We start from the raw sequence: 26,974 nt of genomic DNA, 5'->3' as shown, positions 1-26,974 counted from the left end.
ATCACACATAAATTTAATATTGATCTTTATGGGAAGATACTGAAATTCTTTGTAAAATATCCTATTTTAAAGTAGCACATGAAATTAGGCCAAAATGACATTAAGCTTTAAAGATAGGTGCTTTTACAGTTCATCAGTATAGATGTTCTAGGTCTGATTTTTGTTACTTGATTTTTGAATCAAATAATTTTGTAAGAATCAAGAATTTTATAAAGCTGTGTTTTTCTTTAAAACAATTTTAGAATATAAGAAAATCATAAACAGTTTTTTGTGATTTTTCCCACACTAAAGACTGCCATGTTGACATGACTTGGTATGAAATAAAAATAATTGTATCAACTCTGGTTCTCCCCAAAGATTTTTTCAGTTACAACTTTCTTAGATAAACAAATTAGCTTTCCCAGGCATAGTGCACATCAAGTCATGGAATTAATCATAAATAGTTTGATGATATTATTCTAGCAGTATCTGAAAGTGCCACTGCTGGTTTTAAATAGAAATTTTCTTCCCACAGAGTGGAGTAGAACCTATGCAGGTAGATGCTCCTCCGGAAGAGAATGAGGCCCCAAGAAGAATCATATATTGTAGAAAACCCAACTTTAGTGAGTAAAAATAGTACTTGATTTTTTGAAAACCTTTTTGTGTGTAAATAAACTTTTATGTAGATCCATATTTATGTTTAAGTGTATTCTGAGAGAATTATTCTAAAAAAATTATATAATCCTTATTATTTTAGGACTTAGAAGCATATGCTAATAGCTATACTGGACTTGCAAGACTGTATAGGCTTATCTTTATAGCTGACCATTGTCCAGCACTAAGAATTGAAGCTCTGAAAATGGCTATCTCATATGTTCAAAATACCTACAATGTTAACATGTACCAACAAATTCACAAGAAACTGACAGAAAGTACTGGGTAAGTTTTGTTTGTTACAGGGTTAAAGTATATAAATTAATGTTTTCTTTTGCATAAAAAGCAAGGCAGTTGGTGTCACAAAATGCCATTCCATAAATATCTAAAATTATGTTTTAAGAGTTTTTTGCACTATGTTAAATGTGAATAATTTTCTTTTTTTCCCCAGTTTAATGCCCATCAATGAGCATTTACTAAGAACAGTGCTAAATAATAACTACTAAATTTTCCATCACAGTATTGGAGCTTGAGTGCTCAGAAAATTATTGGTTGAAATATTATATTTTTATTTCAAAAAGTAGTGCTAAATCTATGGCAGTACATATATAATAATGACTGACACTCTTAACCATATGCATCCATTAACTTACATTATTGACAGTGGGTGTTTGCAGTTTTAAGTACAAATGTTTGGTTGTTTATTGCCGGCAGTGCCATAAAAAAAAAAAGTAAAATACATTTTTGAAATTCATGAACATATTTTAGAAAAATTCTAGAATTTTTTTTTTCTGTTAAAAGCATGGGAACCATGAAAACTAAGTTAAAAAAAACACAAAAATATAAATATTGTTACAAGGATTTCAACTATGATATTCATATGGCTGGGATGTGAATCATAATATACTACTGCAAATATGGACCTCTCATTAAGATAGTCAACAGTAATTTCATCAGGAAGCTTTTATTGTGTTTCTTAATTAAATTACGTTGAACTGGCATTATTTTAATAGTTATCATGTACAAAATATAATTATTTTCAAGTAAACATTTACTGTAGCATTATGGACATTTATTCTTTTTCCCCTCGTTGACAGAAAACTTCAAAGATGCAAAATAGTTTAGCCTAAAACCTTTCTATAGTGATTTTCATTAAGATGTTTGGATAGCATGTATGTGGTTGTTGCTAGTTCTTTGTTGATGTTAATTATTTGGTTTAACATTTGTAAAACTGAGTAGAAAATGTCCTCAAGTTGGAATAAAGGAACTGTTCTAGTTGTTACCTTTAACAGTATCATTAAAACCCATGTTTCTCCTTGTTAATCATATGATAATAGTGTAGTCTGTTTCTGTTTATAGAGTCGCAGGAAATTTTCCTTACCATTAAAATGTAAAATACATTTATATTATACTTCATGTACAACAGATCTAACTATATTTTGTCCCAGCTCTGCTAACTTACCAGATGTAACAGGTGCCATTAATGCCTTTCTACCACCATTGGACACTCAGTGGATTGAAACTAGAAGTAAGAAGGCTGCTTTGAAGCTAGAGAAGCTAGACACTGACTTGAAAAACTACAAATCCAACTCTATAAAGGAAAGTATAAGGTAAGTTTGAGAAAGAAGACACTGATTTGAAGAACTGCTGACAACGCTATATTTGTTGTTCCATCAGCATCAGGTACGTTGGAGTAAAAATGTGAAAACTAAAATCTACTTGTGTAAGTGGTGAGTTTAAGAAACTACAAGTATATCTTAATGTTCAGCTAATAGAGTAAAGCTTAAGGTACTATTAAGTAATTAGATACTAAATCAAAAAACTAGAAGCCTGAAGAAGAAAATGCAGTATGTTGGAAGGAATAGCCACTGTTGTAAATCAAACAGTAATATTCTTTAAAATGAGAACCAGACCAATATTAAAATATGCTTTTAACTCATACTGTATTTCTTTAAAAAATCATTAATAAATATGTACCATTCTTAGTCTTAGCTATAGTAATGAATATACATCATTATGTGCTCTTGTTCATTATTTAGTAATAGATATCACTGTGTGGTGGTGTTCATTATTTGGTAATGGATATCACTGTGTGGTGTTCATTAATTAGTAATAGATATCACTGTGTGGTGTTCATTAATTAGTAATAGATATCACTGTGTGGTGGTGTTCATTATTTAGTTTGAACTTTGACTTTGAACTATCACGTTCTAAACTGTGATATGCTGTAACTAACAGAGATGTATAAAGTTTTATTCATTAAATTTTATCATAGTGTGGACACAAATGCTCTGAGTATCACACATAAATTTAATATTGATCTTTATGGGAAGATACTGAAATTCTTTGTAAAATATCCTCTTTTAAAGTAGCACGTGAAATTAGGCCAAAATAACATTAAGAAGTCGTGATTTTTAGTAGCAGATATCACTGTATGCTCTTCATTTTTTAGTAACAGATATTACTGTGTGCTCATGTTTATTACTTAGTAACAGATATTACTGTGTGCTCATGTTTGTTACTTAGTAACAGATACTACTGTGTGCTCGTGTTCGTTACTTGGTAACAGATACTACTGTGTGCTCGTGTTCGCTACTTGGTAACAGATACTACTGTGTGCTCGTGTTCGTTACTTGGTAACAGATACTACTGTGTGCTGTTCGTGTTCTGGTTACTTGGTAACAGATACTACTGTGTGCTCGTGTTCGTTACTTGGTAACAGATACTACTGTGTGCTCGTGTTCGTTACTTGGTAACAGATACTACTGTGTGCTCGTGTTGGTACTTGGTAACAGATACTACTGTGTGTCTGCGTGTTCGTTACTTGGTAACAGATACTACTGTGTGCCTCGTGTTCGTTACTTGGTAACAGATACTACTGTGTGCTCGTGTTAGTTACTTGGTAACAGATACTACTGTGTGCGCGTGTTCGTTGCTTGGTAACAGATACTACTGTGTGCTCGTGTTCGTTACTTGGTAACAGATACTACTGTGTGCTCGTGTTCGTTACTTGGTAACAGATACTACTGTGTGCTCGTGTTCGTTGCTTGGTAACAGATACTACTGTGTGCTCGTGTTGGTTACTTGGTAACAGATACTACTGTGTGCTCGTGTTCGTTACTTGGTAACAGATACTACTGTGTGCTTCGTGTTCGTGACTTGGTAACAGATACTACTGTGTGCTCGTGTTCGTGACTTGGTAACAGATACTACTGTGTGCTCGCGTGTTCGTTGACTTGGTAACAGATACTACTGTGTGCTCGTGTTCGTGACTTGGTAACAGATACTACTGTGTGCTCGTGTTGCGTGACTTGGTAACAGATACTACTGTGTGCTCGTGTTCGTGACTTGGTAACAGATACTACTGTGTGCTCGTGTTCGTTGACTTGGTAACAGATACTACTGTGTGCTCGTGTTCGCGTGACTTGGTAACAGATACTACTGTGTGCTTCGTGTTCGTGACTTGGTAACAGATACTACTGTGTGCTCGGTTCGTTGACTTGGTAACAGATACTACTGTGTGCTTCGTGTTTGTGACTTGGTAACAGATACTACTGTGTGCTCGTGTTCGTGACTTGGTAACAGATACTACTGTGTGCTTTCGTGTTCGTGACTTGGTAACAGATACTACTGTGTGCTCTTGTTTTGTGACTTGGTAACAGATACTACTGTGTGCTCTTGTTCGTGACTTGGTAACAGATACTACTGTGTGCTCTTGTTTGTCATTTAGTAACAGATACTACTGTGTGCTCTTGTTTGTCATTTAGTAACAGATACTACTGTGTGCTCTTGTTTGTCATTTAGTAACAGATACTACTGTGTGCTCTTGTTTGTCATTTAGTAACAGATACTACTGTGTGCTCTTGTTTGTCATTTAGTAACAGATACTACTGTGTGCTCTTGTTTGTCATTTAGTAACAGATACTACTGTGTGCTCTTGTTTGTCATTTAGTAACAGATACTACTGTGTGCTCTTGTTTGTCATTTAGTAACAGATACTACTGTGTGCTCTTGTTCGTTATTTAGTAATAGAGTCTACTGCGTGCTCTTGTTCGTTATTTGGTAACAGATACTACTGTGTGCTCTTGTTCGTTATTTGGTAACAGATATCCATGTGTGCTCTTGTTAGTTATTTGGTAACAGATATCCATGTGTGCTCTTGTTTGTTATTTGGTAACAGATATCCATGTGTGCTCTTGTTCGTTATTTGGTAACAGATATCCATATATCCATGTGTGCTCTTGTTCGTTATTTGGTAACAGATATCCATGTGTGCTCTTGTTCGTTATTTGGTAACAGATATCATTATGTGGTGTTGTTCGTTATTTGGTAATAGATATCATTATGTGGTGTTGTTCATTATTTAGTACTAGATATTATGTGGTGGTGTTTGTTATTTATTAACAGATATTGCTATGTGGTGTTGATTATTTAGTTATAGATACCACTATGGGGTGTTGTTCAGTATTCATTTGATAATTTCTATGGCAGATCTTTTACTGGTATATCTCTTGTGTTATCTGAGGTATTGTTTCCATCTGTATTACTAAGGTGTGAACATTCAAATCTTTAAAAGTTGTTAGCAAATTGCTTGCTTTTACTTTTCAACATAATAGTAGTACACAGGTTTATTTTTCCCATCTTTCTGAAGTATGTCATCTTTAACAATAAACAAATTAGTGATTCTATTTTATCGTGTTTCTTGTTTTGTTTGTTTTCAGACGGCCATGACGACTTGGGAGACCATTACTTGGACTGTGGGGATCTAAGTAATGCTCTGAAGTGTTATTCGGGCCAGAGATTATTGTACTAGTGGAAGACATGTGGTGAATATGTGTCTAAATGTCCTGAAAGTTAGTTTTGGATTTCTGTTTTTTTTGTATGTGTATATAAATCAAATCTAACTGAAACCCTAGTAGATGTGTACACTTTAAAGTGGGCCCAGCACGGCCAGGTGGTTAAGGCACTCAACTCATAATCTGAGGGTAGCAAGTTTGAATCCCCGTCACACCAAACATGCTCGCCCTTTCAGCCATGGGTGCATTATAATGTTACGGTCAATCCCACTATTCATTGGTAAAAGAGTAGCCCAAGAGTTGGCAGTGGGTGGTGATGATTACCTGCTGCCCTCTAGTCTTACACTGATGAATTAGGGACGGCTAGCACAGATAGCCCTGGTGTAGCTTTGCACGAAATTCAAAACAAACCAAATACTTTAAAGCATAAAGTGTCATGTTTCTATCATTTGTATTTCATTCTTAATTTCAATTGCAATTTCTGATTTTTAATATTTCAAATGCAGGGTGTGCAAACCTAATTTTGATACGTTGTGATGCAAATGTTTTTTGTAATTAGATTTCTCCAACTTAATCCATTTCATCAATTTTCTAATGTGAGTAACATATTAACTGGTATTGTGTTAACAGCTGTCAAACAATTTGCTAATACAAATGGCATATTAACTGCTATTATTCTGTCATATCCCAGAGAGTGTGATTATTCTTGGTATTAGGTAAAAATCCATGTTAGAACACGATATATAAGATGTACTATGGTGGAAGAATTATATATATATTCACTTCTACTCAGATGTTTGTTTAACTGCCAATTGCTTTAATTGAACTAATTTTTTTATTGCACTCTCTGTTTTGAAGATATTGAAAATTTGCCGAAACTTGTCAACAAGCAACACTGGGAAATTGACAAGATTGTTATTTTATTTTGTTACAATATTTTACATACAGAAGGCATAACTGTAGTTATGAAAGCTTTCTAAAAGATACTTATGAGTTACAATTTCCTTTTCTAGGTAAGTGTTTACCTGCAGAATTGGTCTCATGTGTTGAGCTATGTGAACAAAGCTGAAGCTACCCCTGAGTTTGCTGAGGTAAGAAGGTTTTCTTCAAACTGTTTGACTCACTTTACTGACTTTACTTATGTGTCAAAGTAAGATGGTAGGTTGACCCCACATTTAGGGTCAGTTTGTCTGTACATGTTTTGTTTCAGCATGTCTTTAGTGCACTGAATGTAAATTCTTTTTATGGACCCAACATAAGAAACAAAGGTCGTCTTTGTGCAGTTTTTTGTATGTACTGTGTATTTCAGTAACCCAATACCCCATTTATAGGTGGGGGTATGAGATATTACCTGTACCTTTGTACACACGTGTCTTTCTTTAAATTAATAAAGGAAATGAAGAAAGTGTCCCACAAAACATTTTTTATCTAGAAGTTTGGAAAAAGGTCTTTCACAAAACTTTAGTTGTACTATTTATATCCATATAAATAGCATATTTTTAGGATTAAACATTCAAACAGGCCTTCATTTACCTGTCAGTATGTTTTTTGTGTTGATTCTGTGGTGAGAATAGACGTTCTTATAATTTTAACCCTGTTTGGACTTCAGAAGACCAGTTAGGTGTCAAGTACATACCCTCATGCCAAATGACAAAATTTATGTAAAATATTAACCACCAATTATTTCCAATACATTTTAGCTCGAAATATTCCATAGTCAATATCCTGTTGTTGAAAATGATTTGGGAAAAAATAAATATTGCTTTTTTTTTTTCAAATATATCTTAGAATTGATATCTTATTTCCTAACATATTTATTGAACACAATTTGTACAAAGAAAAAGATAAAAAATGTCACAGTTTGTATGTGTAACTTTAAAGAGTCATATCTGTAAAGAAGGTTTTTTCTTAGAATTTTCTGCACATGTGAAGACAGGTTTTATTACTATAGCCCTGAGCCCTTTGTACCTACTGTTTTATAAGGTTACAGCATCTGATCTGAAATGTTACAAATAAATAATGGTTTTGAAAGTAACTACAGGTAATATTTAAGTATGATTTAATCTGACAGATTATAAACTAGTTGTGTTATTGTGAGTTAAGTGGCTAGAGAGATGTCAACTTATGGTGTCTCAAGAAAGTGGATAAAGGAATCTAATGGGAAGTCTGGGAAACTTTGCTAACAAAATACTGATGTGGAAATTTGTTAGATTCTTTAGAAATACCATGAAAATGTTAGCATATTAATTATTTCTGTTTTTAAGCTACAGAAATTGTCTTCTGTAACAAATAAGGTTATTTAGGTTAGGCTTAGAAAGCACCCTTTCTGGATGATTCAAACCCTTAATTATTCAGTATTACTGGATGTATAAATAGGACATTTCTAGTCATAAATAATAAAAAAAGAGACTTCTTAAGCAAGAGAAAGTATATTCAGTGTTTGAAAACAAAATTAAGAAATTTTGCAACCTAAGAAACTGTTTAGTTAGTTTTTACTTACTTCATCATGATCAGTAAGGTCTCTGTGCTGATTGGTCATGATTAGTAAAGTTTGTGTGCTGTTTGGTCACTGTTATTATACTATAGACTTTTCATCCTATGGCATTTTTAATTTTGTTTTCAAATAGATGTTTATTTCTTGTATCACTTCTCACTGTTAGGTACATGGAAAAGATACAAATCAACCAATCTTAACAAAGCTTCGTTGTGCAGCTGGACTTGCAGAATTGGCTACCAAGAAGTACAAGTCAGCAGCAAAGAACTTTCTTCAAGCCAGTTTTGACCATTGTGATTTTCCTGATGTAAGTATAACAAATCTTCTGTTAGTTAGACTTGTAGATTCTGTACCTGTAAAAACCATCATCAAACTGTGAAAGATATGTTTTTTTAAATCAACTAAACATTACATCAAAGGTATCTTTCACCCTCTGTATTTAGCTAACATAAAAATATGAAGACACCTTTGTCTCAAATGCTTCTTGTTAAGACATAAAGAAATTACTTTATTTTGTAATAAATTTATAGCATATAGTAAATGGTTGGTGTTTCAACCCACTTCTATTATCATGATCAGCCCTGTGGTTCTTCTGTGTAAATGTTAATGTCAAGTCTGCACAGCCCAGTGAATTAGTTTAGGTACTTGATGATTGGCCAAGTTGTGTCTTTGAATTGGTGGTATTCTAAGCTTGGATCTCTGTTGGTCTTAAACCAAGTGTGCATGAGGTCAGTTCATTGGATCAAGCCTGTATTGGAGAAGGAATATTGGATATAATTTCAAAATTACGAGACACATCTACAAAAAATGTGACAAGCTTTCAGTAAAAAAAAAAAAAAGTACAAGTTTGTTGCACACAAGAGAAGTGATGTCACTAAAGTATCTTAACACAGAATGTCTGTGAAGTGTCTGTATCAGAAGTCAAAGTGCAAAGTAATACTCACATGAAGAAACAAAGTATTGTCCACCATACATTCGTTACCATAACCTCTCAAGCTTCTAAATGCATATTTACAGCATTTTTTCAGTACCCCATACACTGTATTTAGTATTTACTCTCTTCCACCATAAACTATTGCTAAATCAGTTAAGTGGTTCTAAGTTTATTCTTAGGTTTTACAAATTTCTTCTAGTAATTCTATACATAAAAATGGCTATAATTGAAACAATGATATATTTGGTGAGTTATCTTTTTATTTAAAATTATTCAAAATGGTTTATCTGTAGGAATAAAAAAAAAAGCCATTTATAAATTGAAAATGATAAATTAAGTAAAAAGTCGTAATCCTGAATTAAATCATACTGAAACTTATACAAATATTTGTTTGTTAATCAGTTGTACAGTAAAATTTCTGTGTAGTTTTCACAGTTTTACAATTGTTAAATAGTTTTGAGGTGATAATTTTTGTTCGTTTTTTCTTAATATTATTTTTCAGCTTCTATCTCCTAGTAATGTTGCAATGTACGGAGGTTTATGTGCACTGGCTTCTTTTGACAGACAAGAACTTCTAAAAAATGTCATATCAAGTAGGTAGGTAAAAATTTAGTTTTCTAAGATTGGTACATTTTACTAGATCTAATAGCAGCTACCAAGTTTAGTTACTGAACTCTTTCCATACAGGTTAGTTGGATCTCCCTGATTTTTTAACCCCATAGTAACCTATAGTTTCAAAATACTGTAACATGGTCAGTGTATCTTTACAAAATCTGGCAGGTTTTCAGTGAACGTTACAAGTCTCTTGTATGTAAAAAAATTTGATCTTTTAAATCAAGTAAGTATCTTTACTAAATGTTTTCCCATGACCATATGGATTTAGCGTTGGCTCTCCCAAGTGAAAAGGGATTTTTGTGTTACGATTAAAATTGCTTTTCTTCATCTGAAAATTTTCAACTTTCATTTCTTACTCTGTAAAAGTTCCTAAGTAAACATGAAACTTTTTTGTTTTCAGTAAACTTAACATTTTGTGTTATTTTCTCTATCCTAATTATATATCATTCAATTTGATTATTATAAAAAACTCCAAGATAAATTATCTTTTTTTTTTTCTATAATGACTTCAAATTGTAAGAGGAAACTATAGTTTATTCTAATTAGCTTAAAACTTGTAGCTGTATACAGCTGTTTATACTTAATTGTATTGTTTTATTGCTCTTTGAATCACATTTAACTAATAATCCCACCACACAAGTTGCAAATGTGTAGCTGGCATTACTGTATTGAACTATGTAAGACAAACTGCTTACTAGCATATCTTGTGAACATTTTTTATTTTTCCATCATTTTATCTAATATAATGTTATCTAACATAATAATCTTCTGTTTTTTACATTTTAATTATTTTTATAATAATAAATAAGGAATATACTGGAAAAACAAGAAATATAGTACTTATCTGTCACCTCTTGCATTCTTATAAGAAATATTGTACTTATCTGTCACCTCTTGCGTTCTTATGAGAAATATAGTACTTATCTGTCACCTCTTGTGTTCTTATAAGAAATATAGTACTTATCTGTCACCTCTTGTGTTCTTATAAGAAATATAGTACTTATCTGTCACCTCTTGTGTTCTTATAAGAAATATAGTACTTATCTGTCACCTCTTGTGTTCTTATAAGAAATATAGTACTTATCTGTCACCTCTTGTGTTCTTATAAGAAATATAGTACTTATCTGTCACCTCTTGTGTTCTTATAAGAAATATAGTACTTATCTGTCACCTCTTGTGTTCTTATAAGAAATATAGTACTTATCTGTCACCTCTTGTGTTCTTATAAGAAATATAGTACTTATCTGTCACCTTTTGTGTTCTTGTAAGAAATATAGTACTTATCTGTCACCTTTTGTGTTCTTGTAAGAAATATAGTACTTATCTGTCACTTCTTACGTTCTTGTAAGAAATATAGTACTTATCTGTCACTTCTTACGTTCTTGTAAGAAATATAGTACTTATCTGTCACCTCTTGTGTTCTTGTAAGAAATATAGTACTTATCTGTCACCTCTTGTGTTCTTGTAAGAAATATAGTACTTATCTGTCACCTTTTGTGTTCTTGTAAGAAATATAGTACTTATCTGTCACTTCTTACGTTCTTGTAAGAAATATAGTACTTATCTGTCACTTCTTACGTTCTTGTAAGAAATATAGTACTTATCTGTCACCTCTTGTGTTCTTGTAAGAAATATAGTACTTATCTGTCACCTCTTGTGTTCTTATAAGAAATATAGTACTTATCTGTCACCTCTTGTGTTCTTATAAGAAATATAGTACTTATCTGTCACCTTTTGTGTTCTTATAAGAAATATAGTACTTATCTGTCACCTTTTGTGTTCTTATAAGAAATATAGTACTTATCTGTCACCTTTTGTGTTCTTGTAAGAAATATAGTACTTATCTGTCACTTCTTACGTTCTTGTAAGAAATATAGTACTTATCTGTCACCTCTTGTGTTCTTGTAAGAAATATAGTACTTATCTGTCACCTCTTGTGTTCTTGTAAGAAATATAGTACTTATCTGTCACCTCTTGTGTTCTTGTAAGAAATATAGTACTTATCTGTCACTTCTTACGTTCTTCTAAGAAATATAGTACTTATCTGTCACCTCTTGTGTTCCTATAAGAAATATAGTACTTATCTGTCACCTCTTGTGTTCTTATCATTGGTTGCTGATGACATTTAAGCCTGTTTTTTTATACTAATGTTGCTACTAAATTAAATAATTTTTATTTAATTAGATAGTGCAACTAAGAACATGGAACAATAATAATAATAATAATAAACAGAAAGCAAACAATATCATATAACAAGTGTAATTTTTTTGGCTTTCTAACTATGGCTGAAGGGACTTTAAATATTTCTCTCAGCCTTTTCAAAGCTATCAAACTGAAGGTAAAACAGACATACTCTGTACTGAAAACAGTTTGATGTAACACATTTGACAGGTTAAAACATTTCCTTTCTACTGGTTATAAGTAATTTGTATAAAATGTCAGAAAGATCTTTAGAAAACATGACAGGTGGGTGTGGCAACTTTGTAAACAAATAAACTGGAGGCTGTAAAGTTAGTCTTTGCCTTAGTAATAACTATATTATATTGTGTAATTTTGAATTATATTTTGTACTTCTCTGAGGAGTGGTAAATAAACTGGAAAAGGGGAAGACTTAAGGAACAAACATGCCAGTTCTCTTTACTCTGGGAATTTGAAGATTTTTAAAAACATAAAACTTGTATTAAAATTGGCTTTATTAATTATGTTTTGAAAACAAATTTATTTATATACAATGATAATAAAGTGATTAAATTTAGAATGTAACTCACTAAAAAAGGTCATGCTTTCTCAGGGTGACATATGAATTTGCATATCATTTTTTTTGTTAGATGTGTTTAATGTTACTATGTAATGAATATTTCAATTAAGTTATGTTATTGATTACATCATAGAATAATCAACTAATCTGGTATCTTTTTGGCTATTCTTTTAAAATTCTTTATTTCAGTATTAAACATTTCATGTCTTGGCATCTTGGACCAGTGGTTGCTGGATGGAATATTAATTAACTGCTGCAAAGCATTATATTTGTGTGATATAGACCAGTGATTTAAATTCATAAGATAATTAAAGTTACAAAAAACACATCAGTGTTATAAAAATAACACATTTAATTTAAAGTAGTTACACACCTCAATAACAAACAATAAATGTTTAAAAAGGCAAACTTTGATACTAGTGTAGTTTGCATTGTTTACTTAGAATATTTTCCACAGCTTTCTGTTTAATTTAGAGAAGTCTTTCAACTGCGCTTCTTTAATTTGTGATGACAAGAAATTCTCTTGAGTTACATTTGCACTTCTTTAAGATTTTTTTTTTTTACTTGTGTAGCTCTTTCAAACTGTTTCTTGAACTAGAACCACAGCTTCGAGATATTGTCTTCAGGTTTTATGAATCAAAATATGCTTCATGTTTGAAACTTCTGGATGAAATCAAGGTACTGTATGGTCTTCAGTCAGTTTTAATTTTCTCGGTATTGTTTAATGTTTTAAACTTTTACACAAACAAATTCCAAGTTAATCTTTTAAGCCTTTACAGTAACAAAGAACTTCCAAATTACTGTTTTCAGCCTTTACAGTAGCAAAGAATTTCCAACTTACTGTTTCAAGCCATTAAAATAACAAAGAAGTTCCAAGTTATTGTTTTAAGCCATTACAGTAACAAAGAAGTTCCAAGTTACTGTTTCAAACCTTTACACAAAGAAGTTCCAAGTTACTGTTTCAAACCTTTACACAAAGAAGTTCCAAGTTAATGTTTTAAGCTTTTATACAAAGAAGTTCCAAGTTAATGTTTTAAGCCTTTACCATAACAAAGAAGTTCCAAGTTAATGTTTTAAGCCTTTACCATAACAGTTAAGAAGTTCCAAGTTAATGTTTTAAGCCTTTACCATAACAAAGAAGTTCCAAGTTAATGTTTTAAGCCTTTACAATAACAAAGAAGTTCCAAGTTAATGTTTTAAGCCTTTACAATAACAAAGAAGTTCCAAGTTAATGTTTTAAGCCTTTACCATAACAAAGAAGTTCCAAGTTAATGTTTTAAGCCTTTACCATAACAAAGAAGTTCCAAGTTAATGTTTTAAGCCTTTACCATAACAAAGAAGTTCCAAGTTAATGTTTTAAGCCTTTACCATAACAAAGAAGTTCCAAGTTAATGTTTTAACCCTTTATCGTAACAAAGAAGTTCCAAGTTAATGTTTTAACCCTTTATCGTAACAAAGAAGTTCCAAGTTAATGTTTTAACCCTTTATCGTAACAAAGAAGTTCCAAAGTTAATGTTTTAAGCCTTTACACTAACAAAGAAGTTCAAATTAATGTGTTAAGCGTTTACACTAACAATGAAGTTCCAAAGTAATGTGTTAACTCTTTACTGTAACAAAGAAGTGTTACTGTTTTAAGCCATTACAGTGACAAAGAAGTTCACTGTAAACAGTAAAAACAGTAACTGTTTTAAGCCATTACAGTGACATAGAAGTTCTGTTTTAGCCATTTTAAGTTCCAGTTATTACAGTAAGTAAAGGAGTTCAATTTAATGTTTTAAGCCTTTACAGTAACAAAGAAGTTTCCTGTTACTGTTTTAAGCTTTTACTGTAACAAAGACGTTTCAAGTTAATGTTTTAAGCCTTTACTGTAACAAAGACGTTTCAAGTTAATGTTTTAAGCCTTTATAGTAACAAAGAAGTACCAAGATACTGTTTTAAGCCATTACTGTAACGAAAAATTCCAAGCTAATGTTTTAAGCCTTTACAGTAACAAAAATTCAAGTTAATGTTTTAAGCCTTTACAGTAACAAAGTTCCAAGTTACTGATTTAAGCCTTACCCAAAGAAGTTCCAAGTTACTGTTTTAAACCTTTACACAAAGAAGTTCCAAGTTAATGTTTTAAGCTTTTTATACAAAGAAGTTCCAAGTTAATGTTTTAAGCTTTTATACAAAGAAGTTCCAAGTTAATGTTTTAAGCCTTAACCATAACAAAGAAGTTCCAAGTTAATGTTTTAAGCCTTTACCATAACAAAGAAGTTCCAAGTTAATGTTTTAAGCCTTTACCATAACAAAGAAGTTCCAAGTTAATGTTTTAAGCCTTTACAGTAACAGTAAAAAGTTCCAAGTTACTGATTTAAGCCTTTACCCAAAGAAGTTCCAAGTTACTGTTTCAAACCTTTACACAAAGAAGTTCCAAGTTAATGTTTTAAGCTTTTATACAAAGAAGTTCCAAGTTAATGTTTTAAGCCTTTACCATAACAAAGAAGTTCAAGTTAATGTTTTAAGCCTTTACCATAACAAAGTTCCAAGTTAATGTTTTAAGCCTTTACCATAACAAAGAAGTTCCAAGTTAATGTTTTAAGCCTTTACCATAACAAAGAAGTTCCAAGTTAATGTTTTAAGCCTTTACCATAACAAAGAAGTTCCAAGTTAATGTTTTAAGCCTTTACCATAACAAAGAAGTTCCAAGTTAATGTTTTAAGCCTTTACCATAACAAAGAAGTTCCAAGTTAATGTTTTAAGCCTTTACCGTAACAAAGAAGTTCCAAGTTAATGTTTTAACCCTTTATCGTAACAAAGAAGTTCCAAGTTAATGTTTTAACCCTCTATTGTAACAAAGAAGTTCCAAGTTAATGTTTTAACCCTCTATCGTAACAAAGAAGTTCCAAATTAATGTGTTAAGCGTTTACACTAACAATGAAGTTCCAAATTAATGTGTTAAGCCTTTACACTAACAATGAAGTTCCAAAGTAATGTGTTAAGCCTTTACTGTAACAAAGAAGTGTTACTGTTTTAAGCCATTACAGTGACAAAGAGGTTCACTGTAAACAGTAAAAACAGTAACTGTTTTAAGCCATTACAGTAAGAAAGGATTTCCAATTTAATGTTTAACCCTTTACCGTAACAAAGAAGTGCCAATTTAATGTTTTAAGCCTTTAGAGTAACAAAGAAGTTTCCTGTTACTGTTTTAAGCTTTTACTGTAACAAAGACGTTTCAAGTTAATGTTTTAAGCCTTTACTGTAACAAAGACGTTTCAAGTTAATGTTTTAAGCCTTTACTGTAACAAAGACGTTTCAAGTTAATGTTTTAAGCCTTTACTGTAACAAAGACGTTTCAAGTTAATGTTTTAAGCCTTTACAGTAACACAGAATTTCCAAATTACTGTTTTAAGCCTTTATAGTAACAAAGAAGTTCCAAGATACTGTTTTAAGCCATTACTGTAACGAAAAATTCCAAGCTAATGTTTTAAGCCTTTACAGTAACAAAAGTTCCAAGTTACTGATTTAAGCCTTTACCCAAAGAAGTTCCAAGTTACTGTTTCAAACCTTTACACAAAGAAGTTCCAAGTTAATGTTTTAAGCTTTTATACAAAGAAGTTCCAAGTTAATGTTTTAAGCCTTTACCATAACAAAGAATTTCCAAGTTAATGTTTTAAGCCTTTACCATAACAAAGAAGTTCCAAGTTAATGTTTTAAGCCTTTACCATAACAAAGAAGTTCCAAGTTAATGTTTTAAGCCTTTACCATAACAAAGAAGTTCCAAGTTAATGTTTTAAGCCTTTACCATAACAAAGAAGTTCCAAATTAATGTGTTAAGCGTTTACACTAACAATGAAGTTCCAAATTAATGTGTTAAGCCTTTACCCTAACAATGAAGTTCCAAAGTAATGTGTTAAGCCTTTACACTAACAATGAAGTTCCAAAGTAATGTGTTAAGCCTTTACACTAACAATGAAGTTCCAAAGTAATGTGTTAAGCCTTTACACTAACATTGAAGTTCCAAAGTAATGTGTTAAGCCTTTACTGTAACAAAGAAGTGTTACTGTTTTAAGCCATTACAGTGACAAAGAAGTTCACTGTAAACAGTAAAAACAGTAACTGTTTTAAGCCATTACAGTAAGAAAGGAGTTCCAATTTAATGTTTAACCCTTTACCGTAACAAAGAAGTGCCAATTTAATGTTTTAAGCCTTTAGAGTAACAAAGAAGTTCCAAGCTAATGTTATAGGCCTTTACAGTAACAAAAAGTTTCCTGTTACTGTTTTAAGCTTTTACTGTAACAAAGACGTTTCAAGTTAATGTTTTAAGCCTTTACTGTAACAAAGACGTTTCAAGTTAATGTTTTAAGCCTTTACTGTAACAAAGACGTTTCAAGTTAATGTTTTAAGCCTTTACTGTAACAAAGACGTTTCAAGTTAATGTTTTAAGCCTTTACTGTAACAAAGACGTTTCAAGTTAATGTTTTAAGCCTTTACAGTAACACAGAATTTCCAAATTACTGTTTTAAGCCTTTATAGTAACAAAGAAGTTCCAAGATACTGTTTTAAGCCATTACTGTAACGAAAAATTCCAAGTTAATGTTTTAAGCCTTTACAGTAACAAAATTTCCAAGCTAATGTTTTAAGCCTTTACCATAACAAAGAAGTTCCAAGTTAATGTTTTAAGCCTTTATCGTAACAAAGAAGTTCCAAGTTAATGTTTTAACCCTTTATCGTAACAAAGAAGTTCCAAGTTAATGTTTTAACCCTTTATCGTAACAAAGAAGTTCCAAGTTAATGTTTTAAGCCTTTATCGTAACAAAGAAGTTCCAAGTTAATGTTTTAACCCTTTATCGTAACAAAGAAGTTCCAAGTTAATGTTTTAAGCCTTTACCATAACAAAGAAGTTCCAAGTTAATGTTTTAAGCCTTTACCATAACAAAGAAGTTCCAAGTTAATGTTTTAAGCCTTTACCATAACAAAGAAGTTCCAAGTTAATGTTTTAAGCCTTTACCATAACAAAGAAGTTCCAAGTTAATGTTTTAACCCTTTATCGTAACAAAGAAGTTCCAAGTTAATGTTTTAACCCTTTATCGTAACAAAGAAGTTCCAAGTTAATGTTTTAACCCTTTATCGTAACAAAGAAGTTCCAAGTTAATGTTTTAACCCTCTATCGTAACAAAGAAGTTCCAAGTTAATGTTTTAACCCTCTATCGTAACAAAGAAGTTCCAAGTTAATGTTTTAACCCTCTATCGTAACAAAGAAGTTCCAAATTAATGTGTTAAGCGTTTACACTAACAATGAAGTTCCAAATTAATGTGTTAAGCCTTTACACTAACATTGAAGTTCCAAAGTAATGTGTTAAGCCTTTACTGTAACAAAGAAGTGTCACTGTTTTAAGCCATTACAGTAAGAAAGGAGTTCCAATTTAATGTTTAACCCTTTACCGTAACAAAGAAGTGCCAATTTAATGTTTTAAGCCTTTAGAGTAACAAAGAAGTTTCCTCTTACTGTTTTAAGCTTTTACTGTAACAAAGACGTTTCAAGTTAATGTTTTAAGCCTTTACTGTAACAAAGACGTTTCAAGTTAATGTTTTAAGCCTTTACTGTAACAAAGACGTTTCAAGTTAATGTTTTAAGCCTTTACAGTAACACAGAATTTCCAAATTACTGTTTTAAGCCTTTATAGTAACAAAGAAGTACCAAGATACTGTTTTAAGCCATTACCATAACAAAGAAGTTCCAAATTAATGTGTTAAGCGTTTACACTAACAATGAAGTTCCAAATTAATGTGTTAAGCCTTTACAGTAACAATGAAGTTCAAAGTAATGTGTTAAGCCTTTACACTAACAATGAAGTTCAAAGTAATGTGTTAAGCCTTTACACTAACATTGAAGTTCCAAAGTAATGTGTTAAGCCTTTACTGTAACAAAGAAGTGTTACTGTTTTAAGCCATTACAGTGACAAAGAAGTTCACTGTAAACAGTAAAACAGTAACTGTTTTAAGCCATTACAGTAAGAAAGGAGTTCCAATTTAATGTTTAACCCTTTACCGTAACAAAGAAGTGCCAATTTAATGTTTAACCCTTTACCGTAACAAAGAAGTGCCAATTTAATGTTTTAAGCCTTTAGAGTAACAAAGAAGTTCCAAGTTAATGTTTTAAGCCTTTACAGTAACAAAGAAGTTTCCTGTTACTGTTTTAAGCTTTACTGTAACAAAGACGTTTCAAGTTAATGTTTTAAGCCTTTACTGTAACAAAGACGTTTCAAGTTAATGTTTTAAGCCTTTACTGTAACAAAGACGTTTCAAGTTAATGTTTTAAGCCTTTACTGTAACAAAGACGTTTCAAGTTAATGTTTTAAGCCTTTACAGTAACACAGAATTTCCAAATTACTGTTTTAAGCCTTTACAGTAACAAAGAAGTTCCAAGTTAATGTTTTAAGCCATTACTGTAACAAAAAAGTTCAAGTTAATGTTTTAAGCCTTTACAGTAACAAAGTTCCAAGTTAATGTTTTAACCCTTTACGTAACAAAGAAGTTCCAAGTTAATGTTTTAAGCCTTTACAGTAACAAAGAAGTTCCAAGTTAATGTTTTAACCCTCTATAGTAACAAAGAAGTTCCAAGTTAATGTTTTAAGCCTCTTACAGTAACAAAGAAGTTCCAAATTAATGTTTTAAGCCTTTACACTAACAAAGAAGTTCCAAATTAATGTTTTAAGCCTTTATACTAACAAAGAAGTTCCAAGTAATGTTTTAAGCCTTTACAGTAACAAAGAAGTTCAAGTTAATGTTTTAAGCCTTTACTGTAACAAAGAAGTGTTACTGTTTTAAGCCATTACAGTAAGTAACAAAGGAGTTCAATTTAATGTTTAACCCTTTACCGTAACAAAGACGTTTCAAGTTAATGTTTTAAGCCTTTACTGTAACAAAGACGTTTCAAGTTAATGTTTTAAGCCTTTACAGTAACACAGAATTTCCAAATTACTCTTTTAAGCCTTTATAGTAACAAAGAAGTTTCAAGATAATGTTTTAAGCCATTACTGTAACGAAAATTCCAAGTTAATGTTTTAAGCCTTTACAGTAACAAAAAGTTTCAAGTTAATGTTTTAAGCCTTTACAGTAACAAAAAGTTCCAAGTTACTGTTTTAAGCCTTTACACAAAGAAGTTCCAAGTTAATGTTTTAAGCTTTTATACAAAGAAGTTCCAAGTTAATGTTTTAAGCTTTTATACAAAGAAGTTCCAAGTTAATGTTTTAAGCCTTTACCATAACAAAGAAGTTCCAAGTTAATGTTTTAAGCCTTTACCATAACAAAGAAGTTCAAGTTAATGTTTTAAGCCTTTACCATAACAAAGAAGTTCCAAGTTAATGTTTTAAGCCTTTACAATAACAAAGAAGTTCCAAGTTAATGTTTTAAGCCTTTACAATAACAAAGAAGTTCCAAGTTAATGTTTTAAGCCTTTACCATAACAAAGAAGTTCCAAGTTAATGTTTTAAGCCTTTACCATAACAAAGAAGTTCCAAGTTAATGTTTTAAGCCTTTACCATAACAAAGAAGTTCCAAGTTAATGTTTTAAGCCTTTACCATAACAAAGAAGTTCCAAGTTAATGTTTTAACCTTTTATCGTAACAAAGAAGTTCCAAGTTAATGTTTTAACCCTTTATCGTAACAAAGAAGTTCCAAGTTAATGTTTTAACCCTCTTTCGTAACAAAGAAGTTCCAAATTAATGTTTTAACCTTTACACTAACAAAGAAGTTCCAAGTTAATGTGTTAAGCCTTTACACTAACAATGAAGTTCCAAAGTAATGTGTTAAGCCTTTACACTAACATTGAAGTTCCAAAGTAATGTGTTAAGCCTTTACACTAACATTGAAGTTCAAAGTAATGTGTTAAGCCTTTACACTAACATTGAAGTTCCAAGTAATGTGTTAAGCCTTTACTGTAACAAAGAAGTGTTACTGTTTTAAGCCATTACAGTAAGAAAGGAGTTCCAATTTAATGTTTAACCCTTTACCGTAACAAAGAAGTGCCAATTTAATGTTTTAAGCCTTTAGAGTAACAAAGAAGTTCCTAGCTAATGTTATAGGCCTTTACAGTAACAAAGAAGTTTCCTGTTACTGTTTTAAGCTTTTACTGTAACAAAGACGTTTCAAGTTAATGTTTTAAGCCTTTACTGTAACAAAGACGTTTCAAGTTAATGTTTTAAGCCTTTACTGTAACAAAGACGTTTCAAGTTAATGTTTTAAGCCTTTACTGTAACAAAGACGTTCCAAGTTAATGTTTTAAGCCTTTACAGTAACAAAGACGTTTCAAGTTAATGTTTTAAGCCTTTATAGTAACAAAGAAGTTTCAAGTTACTGTTTTAAGCCTTTAACAAAGAAGTTCAAGTTACTCAAAGAAGTTTTAAGCCTTAACAGTACAAAGAAGTTCCAAGATACTGTTTTAAGCCATTACTGTAATGAAAAATTCCAAGCTAATGTTTTAAGCCTTTACAGTAACAAAAGTTCCAAGTTACTGATTTAAGCCATTACTCAGAGAAATTCAAGTTACATATTTAAACCAGTACTGTAAAGAAAAAATTCCAAGTTACTGTTTTAAGCATTTACAGTAACAAAGAAGTTCCAAATTAATGTTTTAAGCCATTACAGTAACAAAGAAGTTCCAAGTTAATGTTTTAAGCCATTACAGTAACAAAGAAGTTCCAAGTTAATGTTTTAAGCCATTACAGTAACAAAGAAGTTCCAAGTTAATGTTTTAACCCTTTACAGTAACAAAGTTCCAAGTTAATGTTTTAACCCTTTACCCTAACAAAGACGTTCCAAGTTAATGTTTTAACCCTTTACCCTAACAAAGACGTTCCAAGTTAATGTTTTAACTCTTTATCCTAACAAAGAAGTTCCAAATTAATGTGTTAAGCCTTTACACTAACAATTAAGTTCCAAAGTAATGTGTTAAGCCTTTACTGTAACAAAGAAGTGTTACTGTTTTAAGCCATTACAGTGACAAAGAAGTTCACTGTAAAAAGTAAAAACAGTAACTGTTTTAAGCCATTACAGTGACATAGAAGTTTCACGTTACTCTTTTAAGCCATTACAGTAAGAAAGGAGTTCCAATTTAATGTTTAACCCTTTACCGTAACAAAGAAGTGCCAATTTAATGTTTTAAGCCTTTAGAGTAACAAAGAAGTTCCGAGCTAATGTTATAGGCCTTTACAGTAACAAAGAAGTTTCCTGTTACTGTTTTAAGCTTTTACTGTAACAAAGACGTTTCAAGTTAATGTTTTAAGCCTTTACAGTAACAAAGACGTTTCAAGTTAATGTTTTAAGCCTTTAGTGTAACAAAGACGTTTCAAGTTAATGTTTTAAGCCTTTACTGTAACAAAGACGTTTCAAGTTAATGTTTTAAGCCTTTACAGTAACACAGAATTTCCAAATTACTGTTTTAAGCCTTTATAGTAACAAAGAAGTTCCAAGATACTGTTTTAAGCCATTACTGTAACGAAAAATTCCAAGCTAATGTTTTAAGCCTTTACAGTAACAAAAAGTTCCAAGTTACTGATTTAAGCCTTTACCCAAAGAAGTTCCAAGTTACTGTTTTAAGCCTTAACAGTACAAAGAAGTTCCAAGATACTGTTTTAAGCCATTTATACAAAGAAGTTCCAAGTTAATGTTTTAAGCTTTTATAACAAAGAAGTTCCAAGTTAATGTTTTAAGCCTTTACCATAACAAAGAAGTTCCAAGTTAATGTTTTAAGCCTTTACATAACAAAGAAGTTCCAAGTTAATGTTTTAAGCCTTTACCATAACAAAGAAGTTCCAAGTTAATGTTTTAAGCCTTTACCATAACAAAGAAGTTCCAAGTTAATGTTTTAAGCCTTTACCATAACGAAGTTCCAAGTTAATGTTTTAAGCCTTTACCATAACAAAGAAGTTCCAAGTTAATGTTTTAAGCCTTTACGTAACAAAGAAGTTCCAAGTTAATGTTTTAAGCCTTTACGTAACAAAGAAGTTCCAAGTTAATGTTTTAAGCCTTTATCGTAACAAAGAAGTTCCAAGTTAATGTTTTAACCCTTTATCGTAACAAAGAAGTTCCAAGTTAATGTTTTAACCCTTTATCGTAACAAAGAAGTTCCAAGTTAATGTTTTAACCCTTTATCGTAACAAAGAAGTTCCAAGTTAATGTTTTAACCCTTTATCGTAACAAAGAAGTTCCAAATTAATGTTTTAAGCCTTTACACTAACAATGAAGTTCCAAATTAATGTGTTAAGCCTTTACACTAACAATGAAGTTCAAATTAATGTTTTAAGCCTTTACACTAACATTGAAGTTCCAAAGTAATGTTTTAAGCCTTTACTGTAACAAAGAAGTGTTACTGTTTTAAGCCATTACAGTAAGAAAGGAGTTCCAATTTAATGTTTAACCCTTTACCGTAACAAAGAAGTTCCAATTTAATGTTTTAAGCCTTTACAGTAACAAAGAAGTTCCAAGTTACTGTTTTAAGCCTTTACTGTAACAAAGAAGTTTCAAGTTAATGTTTTAAGCCTTTACTGTAACAAAGACGTTTCCAAGTTAATGTTTTAAGCCTTTACTGTAACAAAGACGTTTCAAGTTAATGTTTTAAGCCTTTACAGTAACAAAAATTTCAAAGTTAATGTTTTAAGCCTTTATAGTAACAAAGAAGTTCCAAGTTAATGTTTTAAGCCTTTACCATAACAAAGAAGTTCCAAGTTAATGTTTTAAGCCTTTACACTAACAAAGAAGTTCAAATTAATGTGTTAAGCCTTTACACTAACAATGAAGTTCCAAAGTAATGTGTTAAGCCTTTACACTAACAATGAAGTTCCAAAGTAATGTGTTAAGCCTTTACACTAACATTGAAGTTCCAAAGTAATGTGTTAAGCCTTTACTGTAACAAAGAAGTGTTACTGTTTTAAGCCATTACAGTGACAAAGAAGTTCACTGTAAACAGTAAAACAGTAACTGTTTTAAGCCATTACAGTAAGAAAGGAGTTCCAATTTAATGTTTAACCCTTTACCGTAACAAAGAAGTGCCAATTTAATGTTTAACCCTTTACCGTAACAAAGAAGTGCCAATTTAATGTTTTAAGCCTTTAGAGTAACAAAGAAGTTCAAGTTAATGTTTTAAGCCTTTACAGTAACAAAGAAGTTTCAAGTTAATGTTTTAAGCCTTTACTGTAACAAAGACGTTTCAAGTTAATGTTTTAAGCCTTTACTGTAACAAAGACGTTTCAAGTTAATGTTTTAAGCCTTTACTGTAACAAAGACGTTTCAAGTTAATGTTTTAAGCCTTTACAGTAACAAAAATTTCAAGTTACTGTTTTAAGCCTTTATAGTAACAAAGAAGTTCCAAGTTACTGTTTTAAGCCATTACTGTAACAAAAAAATTCCAAGTTAATGTTTTAAGCCTTTACAGTAACAAAGTTCCAAGTTAATGTTTTAACCCTTTACAGTAACAAAGAAGTTCCAAGTTAATGTTTTAACCCTTATAGTAACAAAGAAGTTCCAAGTTAATGTTTTAACCCTTTATCGTAACAAAGAAGTTCCAAGTTAATGTTTTAACCCTTTACGTAACAAAGAAGTTCCAAATTAATGTTTTAAGCCTTTACACTAACAAAGAAGTTCCAAATTAATGTTTTAAGCCTTTATACTAACAATGAAGTTTCAAAGTAATGTGTTAAGCCTTTACACTAACATTGAAGTTCCAAGTAATGTTTTAAGCCTTTACTGTAACAAAGAAGTGTTACTGTTTTAAGCCATTACAGTAAGAAAGGAGTTCCAATTTAATGTTTAACCCTTTACCGTAACAAAGACGTTTCAAGTTAATGTTTTAAGCCTTTACTGTAACAAAGACGTTTCAAGTTAATGTTTTAAGCCTTTACAGTAACAAAGAATTTCCAAATTAATGTTTTAAGCCTTTACAGTAACAAAGAAGTTTCAAGTTAATGTTTTAAGCCTTTACTGTAACAAAAGTTCCAAGTTAATGTTTTAAGCCTTTACAGTAACAAAAATTTCAAGTTAATGTTTTAAGCCTTTACAGTAACAAAGTTCCAAGTTAATGTTTTAAGCCTTTAATAACAAAGAAGTTCCAAGTTAATGTTTTAAGCCTTTACACAAAGAAGTTCCAAGTTAATGTTTTAAGCTTTTATACAAAGAAGTTCCAAGTTAATGTTTTAAGCCTTTACCATAACAAAGAAGTTCCAAGTTAATGTTTTAAGCCTTTACCATAACAAAGAAGTTCCAAGTTAATGTTTTAAGCCTTTACCATAACAAAGAAGTTCCAAGTTAATGTTTTAAGCCTTTACCATAACAAAGAAGTTCCAAGTTAATGTTTTAAGCCTTTACAGTAACAAAGAAGTTCCAAGTTAATGTTTTAAGCCTTTACCATAACAAAGAAGTTCCAAGTTAATGTTTTAAGCCTTTACCATAACAAAAAGTTCCAAGTTAATGTTTTAAGCCTTTACAGTAACAAAGAAGTTCCAAGTTAATGTTTTAACCTTTATCGTAACAAAGAAGTTCCAAGTTAATGTTTTAACCCTTTATCGTAACAAAGAAGTTCCAAGTTAATGTTTTAACCCTTTTCGTAACAAAGAAGTTCCAAATTAATGTGTTAAGCCTTTACACTAACAAAGAAGTTCAAATTAATGTGTTAAGCCTTTACACTAACAATGAAGTTCCAAAGTAATGTGTTAAGCCTTTACACTAACATTGAAGTTCAAAGTAATGTGTTAAGCCTTTACACTAACATTGAAGTTCAAAGTAATGTGTTAAGCCTTTACTGTAACATTGAAGTTCCAAAGGAATGTGTTAAGCCTTTACTGTAACAAAGAAGTGTTACTGTTTTAAGCCATTACAGTAAGAAAGGAGTTCCAATTTAATGTTTAACCCTTTACCGTAACAAAGAAGTGCCAATTTAATGTTTTAAGCCTTTAGAGTAACAAAGAAGTTCCTAGTTAATGTTTTAAGCCTTTACAGTAACAAAGAAGTTCCTGTTACTGTTTTAAGCCTTTACTGTAACAAAGACGTTTCAAGTTAATGTTTTAAGCCTTTACTGTAACAAAGACGTTTCAAGTTAATGTTTTAAGCCTTTACTGTAACAAAGACGTTTCAAGTTAATGTTTTAAGCCTTTACTTTAACAAAGACGTTTGAAGTTAATGTTTTAAGCCTTTACAGTAACAAAGAAGTTCCGAGCTAATGTTATAGGCCTTTACAGTAACAAAGAAGTTTCAAGTTACTGTTTTAAGCCTTTACAGTAAAGAAGTTCAAGTTAATGTTTTAAGCCTTTACAGTAACAAAGAAGTTCAAGTTAATGTTTTAAGCCATTACTGTAACAAAAATTCAAGTTAATGTTTTAAGCCTTTACAGTAACAAAAAGTTCCAAGTTAATGTTTTAAGCCATTACTCAAAGAAATTCAAGTTAATGTTTTAAACCATTACTGTAAACAAAAAATTCAAGTTAATGTTTTAAGCATTTACAGTAACAAAGAAGTTTCAAGTTAATGTTTTAAGCCATTACAGTAACAAAGAAGTTCCAAGTTAATGTTTTAAGCCATTACAGTAACAAAAAGTTCCAAGTTAATGTTTTAACCCTTTACAGTAACAAAGTTCCAAGTTAATGTTTTAACCCTTTACCCTAACAAAGAAGTTCCAAGTTAATGTTTTAACCCTTTACCCTAACAAAGACGTTCCAAGTTAATGTTTTAACCTTTATCCTAACAAAGAAGTTCCAAATTAATGTGTTAAGCCTTTACACTAACAATTAAGTTCCAAAGTAATGTGTTAAGCCTTTACTGTAACAAAGAAGTGTTACTGTTTTAAGCCATTACAGTGACAAAGAAGTTCACTGTAAACAGTAAAAACAGTAACTGTTTTAAGCCATTACAGTGACATAGAAGTTTCACGTTACTCTTTTAAGCCATTACAGTAAGAAAGGAGTTCCAATTTAATGTTTAACCCTTTACCGTAACAAAGAAGTGCCAATTTAATGTTTTAAGCCTTTAGAGTAACAAAGAAGTTCCTAGCTAATGTTATAGGCCTTTACAGTAACAAAGAAGTTTCCTGTTACTGTTTTAAGCTTTTACTGTAACAAAGACGTTTCAAGTTAATGTTTTAAGCCTTTACTGTAACAAAGACGTTTCAAGTTAATGTTTTAAGCCTTTACTGTAACAAAGACGTTTCAAGTTAATGTTTTAAGCCTTTACAGTAACAAAGAAGTTTCAAGTTAATGTTTTAAGCCTTTACAGTAACAAAATTTCAAATTACTGTTTTAAGCCTTTATAGTAACAAAGAAGTTCAAGTTACTGTTTTAAGCCTTTACTGTAACAAAAAGTTCCAAGTTAATGTTTTAAGCCTTTACAGTAACAAAAGTTCAAGTTACTGTTTTAAGCCTTTAGTAACAAAGAAGTTCCAAGTTAATGTTTTAAGCCTTTACTGTAACAAAAAAGTTCCAAGTTAATGTTTTAAGCCTTTTATAACAAAAGTTCCAAGTTAATGTTTTAAGCCTTTACAGTAAAGAAGTTCCAAGTTAATGTTTTAAGCCTTTACAGTAACAAAGAAGTTTCAAGTTAATGTTTTAAGCCTTTACATAACAAAAGTTCAAGTTAATGTTTTAAGCCATTACAGTAACAAAAAGTTCCAAGTTAATGTTTTAAGCCTTTACAGTAACAAAGAAGTTCAAGTTAATGTTTTAAGCCTTTACAGTAACAAAGAAGTTCCAAGTTAATGTTTTAAGCCTTTACAGTAACAA

The 26,974-nt window shown here is 30.9% G+C and overlaps 1 pseudogene across 1 annotated transcript; it reads left to right on the top strand.

Annotated features, from left to right (window-relative positions):
* Nucleotides 1-529: 529 nt before the first annotated feature.
* On the top strand, nucleotides 530-14,651 carry LOC143237022 (COP9 signalosome complex subunit 1-like; annotated as a pseudogene). The gene is made up of 10 exons (XR_013019837.1): nucleotides 530-602; nucleotides 737-918; nucleotides 2,082-2,243; nucleotides 2,909-2,981; nucleotides 5,210-5,486; nucleotides 6,443-6,520; nucleotides 8,090-8,230; nucleotides 9,360-9,454; nucleotides 12,803-12,908; nucleotides 14,589-14,651. The product of XR_013019837.1 is annotated as a COP9 signalosome complex subunit 1-like (transcript).
* Nucleotides 14,652-26,974: the final 12,323 nt, after the last annotated feature.

The sequence above is a fragment of the Tachypleus tridentatus genome, chromosome 2 (assembly GCF_004210375.1).
Source record: "Tachypleus tridentatus isolate NWPU-2018 chromosome 2, ASM421037v1, whole genome shotgun sequence".
In the NCBI taxonomy this organism is placed as follows: Eukaryota; Metazoa; Arthropoda; class Merostomata; order Xiphosura; family Limulidae; genus Tachypleus; species Tachypleus tridentatus.
The sequence above is the reverse complement of the archived record's forward strand: the minus strand, read 5'-3'. Positions and strand labels throughout refer to the sequence as shown.